Source organism: Malus domestica, chromosome 12 (assembly GCF_042453785.1).
Source record: "Malus domestica chromosome 12, GDT2T_hap1".
Classification (NCBI taxonomy): domain Eukaryota; kingdom Viridiplantae; phylum Streptophyta; class Magnoliopsida; order Rosales; family Rosaceae; genus Malus; species Malus domestica.
This window is the reverse complement of record NC_091672.1, coordinates 22,793,528-22,808,536: the sequence shown is the minus strand read 5'-3', so window position 1 is coordinate 22,808,536 and position 15,009 is coordinate 22,793,528. Positions and strand designations below refer to the sequence as shown.

At 40.9% G+C, this 15,009-nt stretch overlaps 1 long non-coding RNA gene and 1 pseudogene across 1 annotated transcript; both read right to left on the bottom strand.

The window, feature by feature from the left end:
• Positions 1–5,622: 5,622 nt before the first annotated feature.
• On the bottom strand, positions 5,623–7,162 carry LOC108174846 (uncharacterized). Its single transcript, XR_011573998.1, has 2 exons — positions 7,101–7,162; positions 5,623–5,969 (listed from the first exon to the last, which is right to left on the bottom strand). It is a non-coding gene; the product is annotated as an uncharacterized lncRNA (long non-coding RNA).
• A 920-nt stretch (positions 7,163–8,082) lies between these two features.
• Positions 8,083–11,301, bottom strand: LOC103450513 (laccase-7-like; annotated as a pseudogene).
• Between the last annotated feature and the right edge of the window lie 3,708 nt (positions 11,302–15,009).

Sequence of the window (15,009 nt, the reverse complement as noted above, 5' to 3'; positions counted from 1 at the left end):
CCTACAACAATAATATAGGGCACAAAAGTTCACCAAATTTTTAGATTTGATCTTTGTTTTACTTCTCACTGAAAAGTATAACCAGCTTTTGATGAAAAATCATCAAGCTCGACCCCCTGACTCAAATGCTGCACCTGAAGCGCATGCGACCAATTCTAGCAACCATAAACGATGAAAACATCATTGTGGCCATGGTAATGGACAACAAGCCCACCCAAGGGCCCAAGGTCAACAGAGCCAAGGCTCACCCAAAGGAGGAAATTTGATGCAGAAGCGTCAACCCCTTGCACCTAAGGCCCCAAACTTCAAGAATAAGGGCAAAACTACCGTTCAATTGACTTCCACTGAAATGGACATGTGCTACCGCTATGAATCAAAGGATCATTGGTCATGAGTATGCAAAGCTACCCCTAAGGCTATTGCCAACTATCATTCCCAAATGGCCCAAGGTCAACAGAGCCAATGCTCACCCAAAGGAGGAAATTTGATGCAGAAGCGTCAACCCCTTGCACCTAAGGCCCCAAACTTTAAGAATAAGGGCAAAACTACCGTTCAATTGACTTCCACTGAAATGGACATGTGCTACCGCTATGGATCAAAGGATCATTGGTCATGAGTATGCAAAGCTACCCCTAAGGCTATTGCCAACTATCATTCCCGTTATGAGTCTAACTTTGGCAATGTGGAACATCCCGAAGATGCTACTACATTCATGGAGATATCCGATTTTCAAGAGGCATCAACTCTTATGGACGAATAAGTTTTATTCTTCTAGATATGTTTTTAAGGTGTTTTTACCCCTAGTGGCCGAACCCACTAGGAGTGGCCGAACTTACTAGGAGTGATCGAAACCCCTCCAATTTTTTAGGTTTATGGTTTAATTTTTGGACAATTTTTCTAAGTATTTGGAATAAATTGTTTGGTTTTGGTTTGTTTTGAATTATGGATAATTATTTTGTGGATATTATTTCTCGATTGATTAATTGAATGAATGAAATTATATTTATGCATGTGACCAATTCAATTAATTTATTTCTAGGTATAACTAGTGAGGAAGTTAGTTGTCTGGCTAATAGTGCTACTACACATACCATATTGTGTGAGCGACACTATTTTACTAACTTCGTACCTAAGAAAGCACCTCTGACAACCCTCTCATGCTCATCCAACCTGATTGAAGGATACGGAAAGACCCGTATAATGTCGTATAATGGTACTGTCTTAACCATTAAAGAGGCTCTCTATTCTCCACGTTCTGGAAGAATGTTATTGAGTTTTAAAGACATTCGAGATAATTAATATAATGTTGAAACCACTAAAAAAATGGTTCTAAATTTTTTTGTATCATTTCTTATGAGTATGGCCAGAAGCGTATTCATGAGAAGCTGGAACATCTCCCGAGTGGGTTGTACATCAAAACCATTCGCGACGTAGAGACCCACCATGTGGCCGGCTGTGAGCTTGGGTTCCAAAGCACTTTGCTGCTTTGGCATGATCGTATGGGACATTCCAGACATGATATGATGCGTTGTATCCTCAAATCATCACATGGGCATCATTTGCCTCCCTATGTTGGATTCCCGCCATGCAAAGCTTGTTCTTTGGGGAAGTCGAATACTCAACCCTCAATTACAAAGATTATTCACAACCCTCTTAATTTTCTTCAAAGGATTCAAGGGGATATTTGTGGACTTATCCAACCAACATGCAAACCATTTAGATACTTTATGGTGTTGGTTGATGCATCGACACATTGGTCACATGTATGCTTATTGTCTACATGCAACACTGCATTTGCGAAACTCCTAGCACAAATTATTAAGTTTAGGGCTCACCACCCTGATTATCTGATCAAGTCGATTTGACTGGATATTGTTGGAAGGTTTACATCACATACTTTTTATAACTATTGCATGTCGTTGGGATTGAAGTCAAACATCTTGTACCTCATGTTCACACCCAAAATGGCTTGGCAGAAGCTTTCATAAAGCGCATTCAATTGATAACTCAAACTTTGGTTATGTGAACCAAATTACCGGTATCTGCTTGGGGCTATACAATATTACATGCAGTTATGTTGGTCCGCCTGAGGCCCACCACTACCCAGCTTTATTCACCATTATAGTTGGTTACTGGATACGAGCCGGACGTCTCATATTTATGTGTGTTTGGGTACGTAGTCTATGTGCCAATAACGTTGCCGAGACGTACCAAAATGGGTCATCATAGAAGAATGAGAATCTATGTCGGTTATGATTCCCCATCAATTATTCGCTACTTAGAGGCCTTGATAGAAGATCTCTTTACCGCACGTTTTGTGGATTGTCACTTTGATGAGACAGTCTTCTCATCGTTAGGGGGAGATAAGAATGCTAACGTTCCTGTAGACCTCTACGAATTGTAGTGGTATGCTTTGTCTCATTTTGATCCCCGCACTGCCCAGTCTGAAACTGAAGTGCGATGTATTCTAGATCTTTAGAGCATTGCTCAAAGTATGTCGGATGTTTTTACCGATCTAGCAAAGGTGACGAAACCACATATACATGTTGTAAATGCACCTGCAAGGATAGACGTACCTAGAGTACGCTGTAATACCACATGGGAAGGTCGAATTATCCTCGAGGGTGGGGCGACCGCACCTTCTACGCAGCCTGGTATATTGGTGGTTAGCCAATCATCTGCTCTTACCCTAAAGAATGGCAGACCCCCTGGTTCAAATGATTCACAACCCCGGAAGAGAAAAAGAACACAAACTAGTTACCCTAGTCTGAATTCGACCATCACTCACTCATTTGTTCCAACGCATGAGGTTATTCTAGATTACGGTGATGTCTTAAATGAGACAACTCGACCTCTCGAGAATCGCGAGATTTCGGTCCACTACGCAATATTGGATGAGGTTTGAAATCAGAATGAGATGATCGTCGACGATGCATTTGCGTACATAGTAGCTACTGACATCATGTTTAGCGATGACATTGAACCATGTTCCATCGATGAATGCCGATGTAGAACAGATTGGTCATATTGGAAATAAGCAATCTAGGTTAAACTCGATTCGTTTGCGAAACGTAAGGTGTTTGGGCCTGAAGCTTCTATTCCACCACATGTGAAGCCCATGGCCTACAAGTGGGTTTTCATGATGAAGCGTGATGAGAAATATGAAATAATGCGATACAAAACACGCATCGTAGTGCAAGGCTTCTCTTAACACCCTGGGATTGATTACGAAGAAACGTATTCCTAGTAATAGACATCATAATCTTCCGCTACTTTATCAATTTGGTAGTTTTCGAAAAACTAAATATGCAGCTTATGGACGTGGTAACCGTGTATCTTTATGGGGATCTAGATACAGAAATCTACATGAAAGTTCCATAAGGACTTCCATTGACTGGTTCAAATAGTTCTAGACCATGGAACACTCTCTCTATTAGATTAAGGAGATCACTCTACGGATTGAAACAATCCGGGCGGATGTGATATAACCGTCTGTGTAAATATTTGACAAGTTAAGGTTATATGAACAACGAACTATGCCCATGCGTGTTCATAAAGAAGTTACATTCCAGATTTGTGATCGTTGTAGTTTATGTTGACGACATGAGCATCATCGGAACTCTCTCAGAGCTTGAGGAAATTATTGTTCACTTGAAATCATAATTTGAGATGAAAGATCTTGGGAAAACTCGATATTGTCTCAGCCTAAAGATCGAGCATTGTTCGAATGAAATCCTAGTACATCGATCGAACTACATCCAAAAGGTGTTGCGACGTTTTAATAAAGATAAATCGAAGCCTTCGAGTACTCTTATGGTCATTCAGACTCTAGATGCTAAATGAGATCCCTTCTGTCCCAAGAAGGATAAGGAAGAGATTTTGGAGCCTGAAGTTCCATACCTAAGTGCAATTGGTGCTTTATTGTACTTGGCTCAATGCACTAGACCTAACATCTCATTCGTTGTTAATCTTTTGGCTAGATACAACAATGCACCTACATGCTTTTCACTACCTCAAGGGTACGACGAATTTGTGTTTGTTTTACACCCACGAATCCTTAAGATTAGCTGCCACCCCCTCGGTCTTCGAGTTGATTCTCACCTTGTTAGTTACGCAGATGCTGGATATCTGTCTGACCCATATATGGCACGTTCTCAAACGGGCTATGTCTTTATCGTTGGAGACACCGCTATATCTTGGAGGTTTATCAAGCAAACGCTAGTTGCGACTTCTTCGAACCATGCTGAGATTTTAGCCATGCATGAAGCATCGTGTGAGTACTTTTGGTTGAGAGCAGTCATGGAACATATTTGAAGCACTAGTGGTTTTACTACCGTTGTTGACCTTCCTACGACGATATTTGAAGACAATGCAGCATGTATCGAGGAATTAAAGAAGGGATACATCATGGGAGACAACACCAAACACATAGTGCCTAAGTTCTTTTATTCTCACCAGGAATAACAACATCAGAACATTGAAGTCAAGCAAATCTGTTCCCAGGATAACCTGGCTGATCTCTTTACCAAGTCATTGCCCAAGTCTACTTTTTAGAAGCTCATAATTATCTGAGTTGAATTGCTTGTAGTTCTCTTATTTGGAAGTTATGTCTAACTCAGTGAAGTATCCTGAAGCATACTCACTTGATCTTTATGTACTCTTTTTCCTACGATTAAGAACAATTTTCCCACTAGATTTTTGCTACCTAACAAGGTTTTAATGAGGCACCCATCATGGGATGATCATACTCCGTTAAGTTCACTATTTTTGTCTTGTTTAACATTTGTTTTAGACATTATGCATACTTCTCATTTTTCTCCTTAGTCTATGGGTTTTCACCTGTCTTAGGTTTTACCATAGCGAGGTTTTGTAAGTTTTACTACCAATGCATAATTTCTTTAAATTTGAGACTCGCATTCGCCCGTTATGCCGCCGACTTCATCAACTGTCTACCTCAACTGCTGAAGATCTGATGCGATGTTTTGTTTGAGTATTTACATACTCAAGGGGGAGTGTTGCAGTCATAGTTAGAATAGGAATGTGATTGTGTAAATCCTAGTGTATCTAGGGATATCTTGGAATACTCCCTTTAGTACTTAATATCCTATTAGAGTTGTAATCCTATAAGGATTTAACATATCTTTCTACGATAAATAAAGACACAATGAGGTGATACAATATACATCTCACAATTAAATCTCTCTCTTTTCTCTCTCTTATCACCGACCTCTCTCCCTCTCTAGTCCTAAATACAGTTCAGTCAAATAGGCCTACAACAACATTTGGTATATTTATAATTATGGCTAAATTTTTTATTATATATTTTTATTTTTAGTTTGTACCCATTTTTAATTTGCAACCCTTCTTTTAATTTGTACCAATTTTCTTTTTAGTTTTAATTTGTACCCATATATTTTTTTTTGTGCCCATATTTTTGAAACTTTTAGGCCTCGTTTAGCAGCTCGGACTGTATTGACTATTTCTGTCGGATAGGATAAATAGCCATCGGATAGTACTGACTAAATTAGTCAGGCGTTTGGTGCAGTATCGGACTAATGACCGTATTATTTATACTGTGTTTGGTACTGAGCCGGATAGGACAAGGAAAAAAAAAATGACAAATCTTTGTTTGTTTAATGAACTTTTCTCATATTTATACGTATTGAAAACCACACAAATTTTCAAATAACAATGATAAATAGTAAATTCCATACATCAAATTCAAAATATTTTCCAATAACATAAAAGAAGGTTCACAAAAAAAAACTACAAGTCATTACGTTATATAGATTAATCTAACCACATATCCAAGTTCATAAAATATACAAATGCAAGTTGGTTTCACTAAGAAACAGTTTGTCTAGATAGCCAAAATATATGCATGTTGCTGCTTTGCAAACTCTTCCCTCTGCTTTGCTTTCTCCTTAAACACCAACAAACACAGGGAGCATCAACAAAACAAATATTTCCTGCAATCATAAAGGCCAGATGCATTAATGTCGCAAACATAAGTCCAAACAACCAATAAGAGAAATTTAACAAAACCTAGACAACCCCACTTAAAATTTGATAAATGCAATGAATAAAATAACTAAAAAAGCTTAAAAGGAACAAGATTTGAAAGCCTAACAAGACAAACAACAAAACGAAGACAAAGCTTCTGTTACAAACCACTGAAGTAAGTGCCATGGAAGGATCAACACACCACTGAAGTGAAACTAGCCAGCATTTCATTTACTTAGTCCCACCACTTAAAGCTTCAGTTACAAACAGAAAAATGAACCAAGACAGTATGTTATTCTCAGTTAACATATAAAACTTATGAGAAAATACTACCACACAAAACACAACAATTTTGTACAAGCATCAAATACACGATATTCCATATAACATATGAAGTCCCCAACATATGCAGTCTAACGACTCTAACATGTAAATAGATACCATATAACACACTTTAATCACTTCCTTTCGGCCCACATTATCTCTTCTTCTATTTAACCGCCCTTGACAATCTTGTAGCTTGCCCATCAAGTACAGAGTAACCTTCAGTTCTTGCCCATCAAGTACAGAGTAACCTTTAGAGTTAATCATCTGCACAAATTTTATATAATATCCCATTTGCCCATTACTAATCTTGTTCATCTGAGCAATTTTTTTACCATTAACGTTTGACCACTCCTTTAATTACTCAATTATTTTAACATCATCATATCAACAATAAACACAAAACAGCTAAATCAAAGCAAACTTTCACCATGCATCAGTCACTCAACAAAAAATTGAAAGACAAAATCTTGAAAATTCAACGAAATCCCACTAACCAAATCTCAAATCAAAGAAAACCCACATAAGAATTTGCAGAACAATGATACGGAAGCAGCTCATTTTTTAGCACAATTCTCGTGCCAAAATTCAATCCCAACAAACCCTAATTCGACCCCATCAACAAACCCTAAAATTCGAAAATTCTAATTAAAACACAAAATTACATAATCAATTGCATAATTACAGAGAAAACAATAACTAGATTCAAACAATTGAAAGAAAATTGCAAGAAAAAAGAGAAGGAGGGGGAAGACCAGAGGGAGGGGCGGAACCTGGGAAGAAGAAGAAGAAGAATGAGAATACAAACCTGGGAACGGTGCGTCTGGAGAGGAAGGAGAGAGCGAGAGTGCGTTCTCAAGAGAATGAGAGAGCGAGAGTGCGTTCCGACTAAATTGTCCCGTGCTTTTAGAGGGGATAAGGAAACGGGTGTTTACCGTATAAAGGAGGTGGGCCCGGATTATTTAATCCGGTGGTTATTTAATACAAACGGATGCCAAACACCGTACTCCGTATTATTAGTCCTATCCGATGTGTTATCCAACGTACCAAACAAGGCCTTATTTGTATTTGTACCCACATTTTTTCATTTATTTGTACCCATTTTTAATTTTGCTAAATGTACCCATCCTAATTATATGTATTTATTTTATGTTTTAAAATATATCAATATTTATTTTTCAAAATATGTTAATAATTATGTGGGTACATTATTTTTTGCTATAATTTTTGTGAAGAACAATATTACTCTAAAATTGATTTTTAAGTATTGATTATATTTTAAAAATATTATTTAAATTTGTTTAAATTTCATAATTTGTGGGACATTAAATGCATAAATGCATGAGTTAAATCTCTTAAATGATGCGAATGACCTTGATCAAATTATTTAAACAAACAAGGTTTTAGTCTAACAATTAGGTTGATTGGGGATTGGAACCAAAATGACCCATTTTTTATACTAGTATTCATTTCTCTTGGTTAGCTAAAATAGACAAACCAATGAGTCAGATATAACTAGGTAGTAGACTTAATCCAAATATTAAACTTCATTGTCATTCATGTGAGTCGAATATGAGACTTTTCACGTACAAATAAACAAGAATACTATTATATATGATAATTTTACTTATAGAAAAAAAAATGACGTCAGAGGTAACGCGATTAAGTAAACAAAAGGATGTCAAGTCATTCGTTGAATAAATTAGGACACTTCAAATATTAGTAATCAAACAATCTATTGTGATTTTAGTCGAACAATGATGACCAACTTATAACATTTGTGACTAATTTTATTACAAAGTTATTGATTTCTAACCAAAAGAATGAAATTGACCACGATATTACAAATCAAAGAGTACAAAAAACGAAACAATATTTTGAGGTCTCTTCCAAACAACTTCTAACATTTGGGCAGATCAAGTGGTGGCGAAGGCAAAGTAGATTCTGCAGTAGGTCCATTTTCAACCTCAAAAGCCAAGCCTAGCCCCCATGACAGATGAATGTCCAAATGACAGTGCATGTACCAAATTCCTAAGACAATTGTTTAGAACAAATAACCAAACATTAATTTTTAATAATATAACTAAACATAAGACATTTAATTGATGAGGTGATTAAAAAACTAACCTGGATTATTTGCTTGAAACCTAATCACAGCCCATCCTTCGACCGGCACACCAATTGTGTTACGAATTTGCGAATTAACGAAGTTGAATTTTTTGGGGTCATTAATCGGGTCGTAGTTACCAAATCCTTGTGCTAACACGTGAAAATTGAAGCCGTGGAGATGGATAGGATGGTTCTCGATCGCCAAAAATGCTGTGTTTTGAAGCACGATCTCTACCGTCAAATTGAACTTTAGTGTCTTGACCTTGGTAGATTTTGGTGCGTATATTAGCGACAGGTCGAAGCTGACATTCGTGTCTGTGTAATCAAACTTTACCGAAGGCTCGTCAGGAAAATCTCTGGTGTAAACCCCACTCACGTTGTTAAAATGTGCTTCCATCATTGACGTATTGCTTGGAAGCACGAATGACTCGTTGTTCATGCTAGCAGACAATCGGCTAAAGAGTGGGCCTTGACATGTGGCATTTTTTGGACACATTTCTAAGTTCACGCCGATTGTCATGAACATGTGCTTGTCCACTTGAAGTGGGACCGGGACCCATTGGGGCCCGCCGATGAGGCAAGTGAGATTAGTATAGAACTTGTGGGCCAACGACGTGTCGTGAGGGTTGGGCAAGGCCGGCATAATGGGGGTTGATGACTTGGAATTCTTGTAGACGATGATGCCTCTGGTGGTCGTGTTATCAAAGTCGATGTTTGCACTAGCATACGGAGTGGCGGCCATGTAATAAGATCTGATAGGTTGATTGAAGTTGACAAGAACGTCAGTGGTTTGACCAGGTCCAGTAACCACCACGTCGGTGACATATGGAGTGGCGGCCATGTAAGTGGCGTCGATGGCGACAACTGTCATGTTGTGATTGGCTATCTTGAAGAAGAGTTGGTTATTTAGTGCAACATTGATTAGGCGTAGGAGGTAGGTATCTCCTCTCACCACACTGAGTTGATATGTCTCTGATAAATTGATGCTAAACTGTTAATATTCATCATTCATAAGTAATATATAAAAATAAACAAATGTACGTCCATGCATGCATGGTTACATACGATTTTGAGAGCAATCGTATATATCACCAGGAAGTCCATTTATAGTGTAAGCATTTGAACTATTAGGAGCAATTCCGGTAGCCAAGCCTTCTTCCTCAATGTCAACAACATTACCATTGTATCACTCTCCTGCAATTCCATCAAACATATTTTATAATGTCACAAAAATTATTGTTTAAGTGCGTATCATGATGAATGTTAACTATGTTGAATGGTATTGATCGTTAATTACCTAATAAGATGGGAACTTCTTCGGTGGGCTTGAGGAAGTGGAAGGATGGACCAGCTTTCGGGTGGATTATGAGTGCGCCGTGGACGGTTGCGCGGAGCCACGAAACGTGGGCATGCCACCAAAGGGTGCCTTCTTGTCGGGTGATATTTGTGGATGAAAATTTCTTCCTCCTCGATCTTGGACGATTTTGCACCTACAAAACAATTAACACCTTAGGTTAAGGCCAAGAGCCTCACGCGCCCACGATGAATGGGGGGGGGGGGCTTTGGCCGAAGAACCTCCGATGCCAAAGTTAGAATTTAGAGAGAAAGAGTGTTTAGAGAATTTTGGGATTTTTGCCAAAGTGTTGGAATTAGCTTTTTGGTGAGAATGGGAGTATATTTATAGGGATAGGAGGTGGCTAGGGTTTTTAGGTTTAATTAGCCAATTTATTTGGCTATTAAACATAAAATGAATGTTTTGGAGGTTTTTTGTATAATTGGCTAATAAAAAGGAAGAAATGGTGGGAAAAGGTAGAAAAAAGGTAATGGATTAGGTTTTTCAATGGGATAGCCGGCCCTCTTTGTGTTTTTAGGTTTGAGTGGATGTTTCAAATTGACAATTAAGGGATTGATTAGGTAATTAATCCCTTAATTAGTCAATTATTATGATTTTATGAAATATGAAAGGAATAAGTATATTATTTAGCTAATTGATTAGCTAAATAATGAAATGGGAAATATATGAATAAATTAGGTTTTAAGTTGATACCTATTTTGGGCACTTTTGACTTGGTTGAAAAAATGATTCTCTATTGCTCGCGTGTAGGAAACCCGGTATGCCTCGAGAGTATTTTTGTCCTCTTTTGTCCAAAAGTCCACGTGTCGCCTAGTGAATATTTTTGGCTCCACAAATGCCCCCACACCTGTTGGGCTGCTCGCAAAAAAGGGCAGCAGGTGTAGAGATCTTCTTGCTTTAGGAAACTTAAGACTGCTTCCTATTTTGATGTTGATTCTCTCTTTAATAGGAAATTAGATCCTTCTAGGAAAGGGAAATAAATTTCTCTCAAAGCCTATTTAAGTCCACCTTAAGTGGGTTATTAAATCAACTTTGGAGAGCAATTTATTCTACCATACAAGAGAGAGATAGCTTAGAGGATATTTGTTCCCCCTCCTCTAGCAATCTTCTACATCTTGCCCGTGCAAAGGACCGTCTTTCGTTGCTTTCTTCGTCTTCTTCGTGTCGCACCGATGTAAGAAAAATTTAATTTTTCTTGCCTTATTCTTGGATAGTGCTATTGCGGGGCAGCCGTCGGGGTGGTGCGGCACATCGGCTGGCAGAGGCCAGGAGTTGGCTCGGCATGGGCCGAGGAGATGTTGTGGCAGGGACCACTGCTTGGGCAGCTTGGCTTGGCTTGAGCCAAAAGGCAGCTTGTGCAACTAGGGTCGCGGATTGTGGCGCTAGGGCGCAGTGCTAGGCGAGCCGCATGGCTCATGTCCTTTGGGCTCTTGGACCTGACTCGGGCCAGGCTGGTGATTGAGAGAAATAAGGAGATTGCGGGTCTCATGGGCTGCTGGAATGTTGGGCATGCAGGCCTCCTACATGTTGGAATGCTGGGTTGAGCTCCCCTGCTGAGTACCATGAATGTCGTTGGCTGCTTAGTCCTCTTTGCCGAAAGAAAGGTGGGCTGCTCCAGAAAGATGAGGTAAAGAGGATCAAGGCGGATGCATTGGCTCGTCTGATCGCTGTCGTGGAGCTTACTATGAATGAAGATGGAAAGAAGAGATCTTCCCCGCCTGCTCATGAGATGCCAGTTAAGAAAAAACTGAAGACTTCTTCTGCTGCTCATGAGGGTCCGCTTGCTACCGAGAGGTATGTGATTGACATGATTTTCCAATGGGAAGAAATGTAAGGCTGCTAGATCTGAGCATGTGGCGTCTTCCATGTTGAGAATGGCTAGTACAATTGTGGATAAGATTACTCAGCGTAAAGGTTTTATCATGCCCCCAGTGCCGAAGTCTGTACCAGGACGTTCTTTGGGAGCCAAGTCCGGTTCACCTTTGTAGAGACTTGCTATTATGAAGAGTGGTAAGGTGGACTCTGCTGCTAAAGTGGCGCCAAAGCCTGCTCCCTTTGCTGCTGAGATTGATTCGCCTCAGATTCAAGATCTTAAGCTTGCAATTTCTGAGCTTCGTTTCGCTACTTATGCTAAGAAAAGAGTGGATGAGCTTCTCTATTTCTCCGGAAGACTTGCTTGCTTTTACTTTTAAGGCTTCCATTGGTGAAGTAGTTGGAGAAGTTAGTGCCCAGACTGGGGCAGCCGGGGGTGAAGCGCCGGATGATGCCGCTGCTAAGAGCGTTACGGCTGTTGAAGGTGTGGCGACCGAGTAGTCGTGGAATGTCCAAGCTGCTGTAGTGTAGTATTTTAGGTAGCCTTTAGGATTTTCTTTGTTTTTCCTTGTAGCTTTTGTTTTGCTTGAACTCCTTCAACCTTTGCTAGTTGTTTATAAACATGTTTTCCTTCGTTTTTCTTCATCTTCACTTCTTTTGTTCATGCCCTAACCTTTAGACTTGATAGACCAGTGGCAGGCATGCTACTTTTTTATAAGCAGACAAACTCGCGTAGCCTATGCAGCCGTAGGTGTTGGTGTAGAACTTTGCAAAGTTATTAGTCATAAGGTTGGCAGCCAGATGCCTTACTTACAGAAGCAGACAAGTCCGCGTAACCACTAGGTTGTTAACTTTGACTTTCTTCAATTCCGTAGGTTGCGTAGCAAGTATCACAACACTTTAGGACTTGGTGTAGGTTATTCCGCGCTTGGCAGAGGTGAAGCTTATCGACTACGTAGCATGTCGGCAGTGGATAAAACTTCGTATATGCGCGCTAGCTTGTCTAACCTTTCACAAGAATGTGCGGTTGTATAAGTCTAGTGCGGCTTCACTGCTCGAAGGGCAAGCCGTAGGCAGTCTTCCGGAATCCGTAGGCTACCTTAGTGCACTCAGTAGCAGCTTTAGGATTCCAGGGCAGCCGCCCATCGGATGTACTGCGTAATGTGCCCTCTCCGTCTCTAGGGCCCGGTTCCCCACGGATTAGGCCAAGAGACCCAAAATCCTTCAGTTAGCTAAACCTTGAAAAAGACCATTGCGGCTACTTCTAGGAATCCCGGCGCAAGCCATCGTGCATCTAGTTATACTAGGGCAGCCAGGCTCATCCACGTCTGGATATTCGGAGTGTAAAGTTTATCCTCCCGTCTTGGAGAGCTGACCCATATGGGTGTCGGAGAATTGGTTTACCCTCTCGCACTGGAGAGCATGGTTGGTCCCTCGGGGGGCGCAATTCCTGCGATAAGTCCCTAAAAAGGGTGCAGTCTTCTTTTGAAGTGCAAGAGTGATTAGTTGTTGTAAGCATGCAGCCAAGCCAAGTTGTGATTACTTCTAAATTCCTCATTGAAAAACGAGTGAAACGAACGAGAACTTTAGCTGTAAGGTAGGAACTGCATAACAACTGGATAGTCCTCAGCTTGTGAGGTGGTGCCCGTCGAGCTTATTGAGTCTTCGGGTTTTGATGTAGCGGGAGGTCACACATGGTACTTCTTCAGATTGTAGGCCATCCATTTTTTTTTCAATCTTTTTGCCGCTTCATGGTGGTGAGGGTGTAATTACTCTTGCCCCCTACTCTGCTGATCTTGTACGGACCTTCCCAGATGGGATCCATCTTTTTTGAGCCTTCTCTGCCGGCAGTGATGAAGGCTTTTCTGCGCCGTCGACATGCAAATGCCAAAAGTCTCCATCAGGTGGAGTAGGCGCAGCTAGAGTGTGCTCGGCTACTTCTGAGGCATCGTTGGGCCGTTCTGTTGCGTCACCTAGGCTCGGCGTGAAGGCGCAGTAGGGAGCTGTGGAGATGGGGCCATGTCATATGCAACAGGAGATGCTCAACTGCCGGTATTGGGCCACTCTAGAGTTGAATCATTGAGCAAGGGTCGGCTAGGGCCGTGTGATGCGCAGCAAGAAATGGTACTCAACTGCCGTTACATGTTGCTCCTATGTAGAATCCTTCAGGGTGACGAGGACAAAACTTGCTTTCAAGTGTGTCTTTCCAGTGTTACGTTCGTCAGAAAACTTTACATCCGCCAGGGTCTACGCCTTTATCGTCGCGCGTCTGGATTGGGCAGAATAGTACGTCATTAAGATGATTGCATGCGTTTGAAAGTAAAATTTGTGTTTCTAGGTTGCAACAACTATCGCCAAAGTTAACTTTTGAATTTTTAATAACATCGATGAGAGCTTTTGAACTGTAGAATACAGGTAACGGTGGAATACAGGTAGTCGGGCCCCCATCTCTTCTCGCATGATGGTAGAGCTTATTGCTACTTTAGATAACGTCAAACATGTGAATAAGTCCTCCGCTGCTTCTAGGGAGGTGATGTCAGGTACTTCTTCAAGTCCTTGAATGTGCATTGGCGAGCCTCATCCCAAAGTGCATACTTCTCTGCCAAAGCAAAAGAGTCTGCCAGAGTTAGATCTTCTTTCATGATCAATTTTTCGAATAGCGGGTGGTCTGCTGGAAGTCCTTTTTGGAAGGCTGCTCTAGCTATCGAGTCGTTGCATCCGACTATTTTTGCCTTCTCTACTTTGAACCTCCTCACATAGTCGCGAAGCGACTCCTTTAGGTTCTTCTTGACGTTGAACAAATGATCAGACTTCTTTTTGATTGAGCGATTGGATGAATATTCTTTGGTGAAAACCAAAGAAAGTTCGTAGAAATCCCGGATGGATTGTGGCGGCAGGGTGTAGAACCAATCTTGCGCCTCGCCTTGTAGAGTGGTGGCGAATATCTTGCACATGAGCTCATCGTTGTTTCGATAAAGGATCATTGCGCTTCGGTAGCGCTTTAAGTGTCTCTCCGGGTCTTCATCCCCTTTGAAAGATGTGAAATGTGGCATGCTGAACTCTCGTGGAGGCTCTGCCTGCTCGATCTCGTCCGTGAAGGGTGACTACTTATGTTGGTCATGTTCCGTCGTAGTGCCTCGTTGGTGACCTCGTTGCGTTGGAAATCATGCAATCGCTTGGTCAAGAGTCTCTCTACTTCTTCCTGAATTTGCCTTTGTTGGGGTAGTGCAGCTCTCGGCTGCCCCCAGCCATGACTTGCTGGTCTAGGCTGCTCTTCCATGTGTTTGGCTCGTCTATGCCGCAGATGCAGTGCATATGGTGCATTCCTAGCAGGCGAGCGAGTTCTTCGCAGGCTGCTGGTTGAACTTGAGCTGGATTGAGTGACTGCTTCTCTCCGTCCGTCGTGC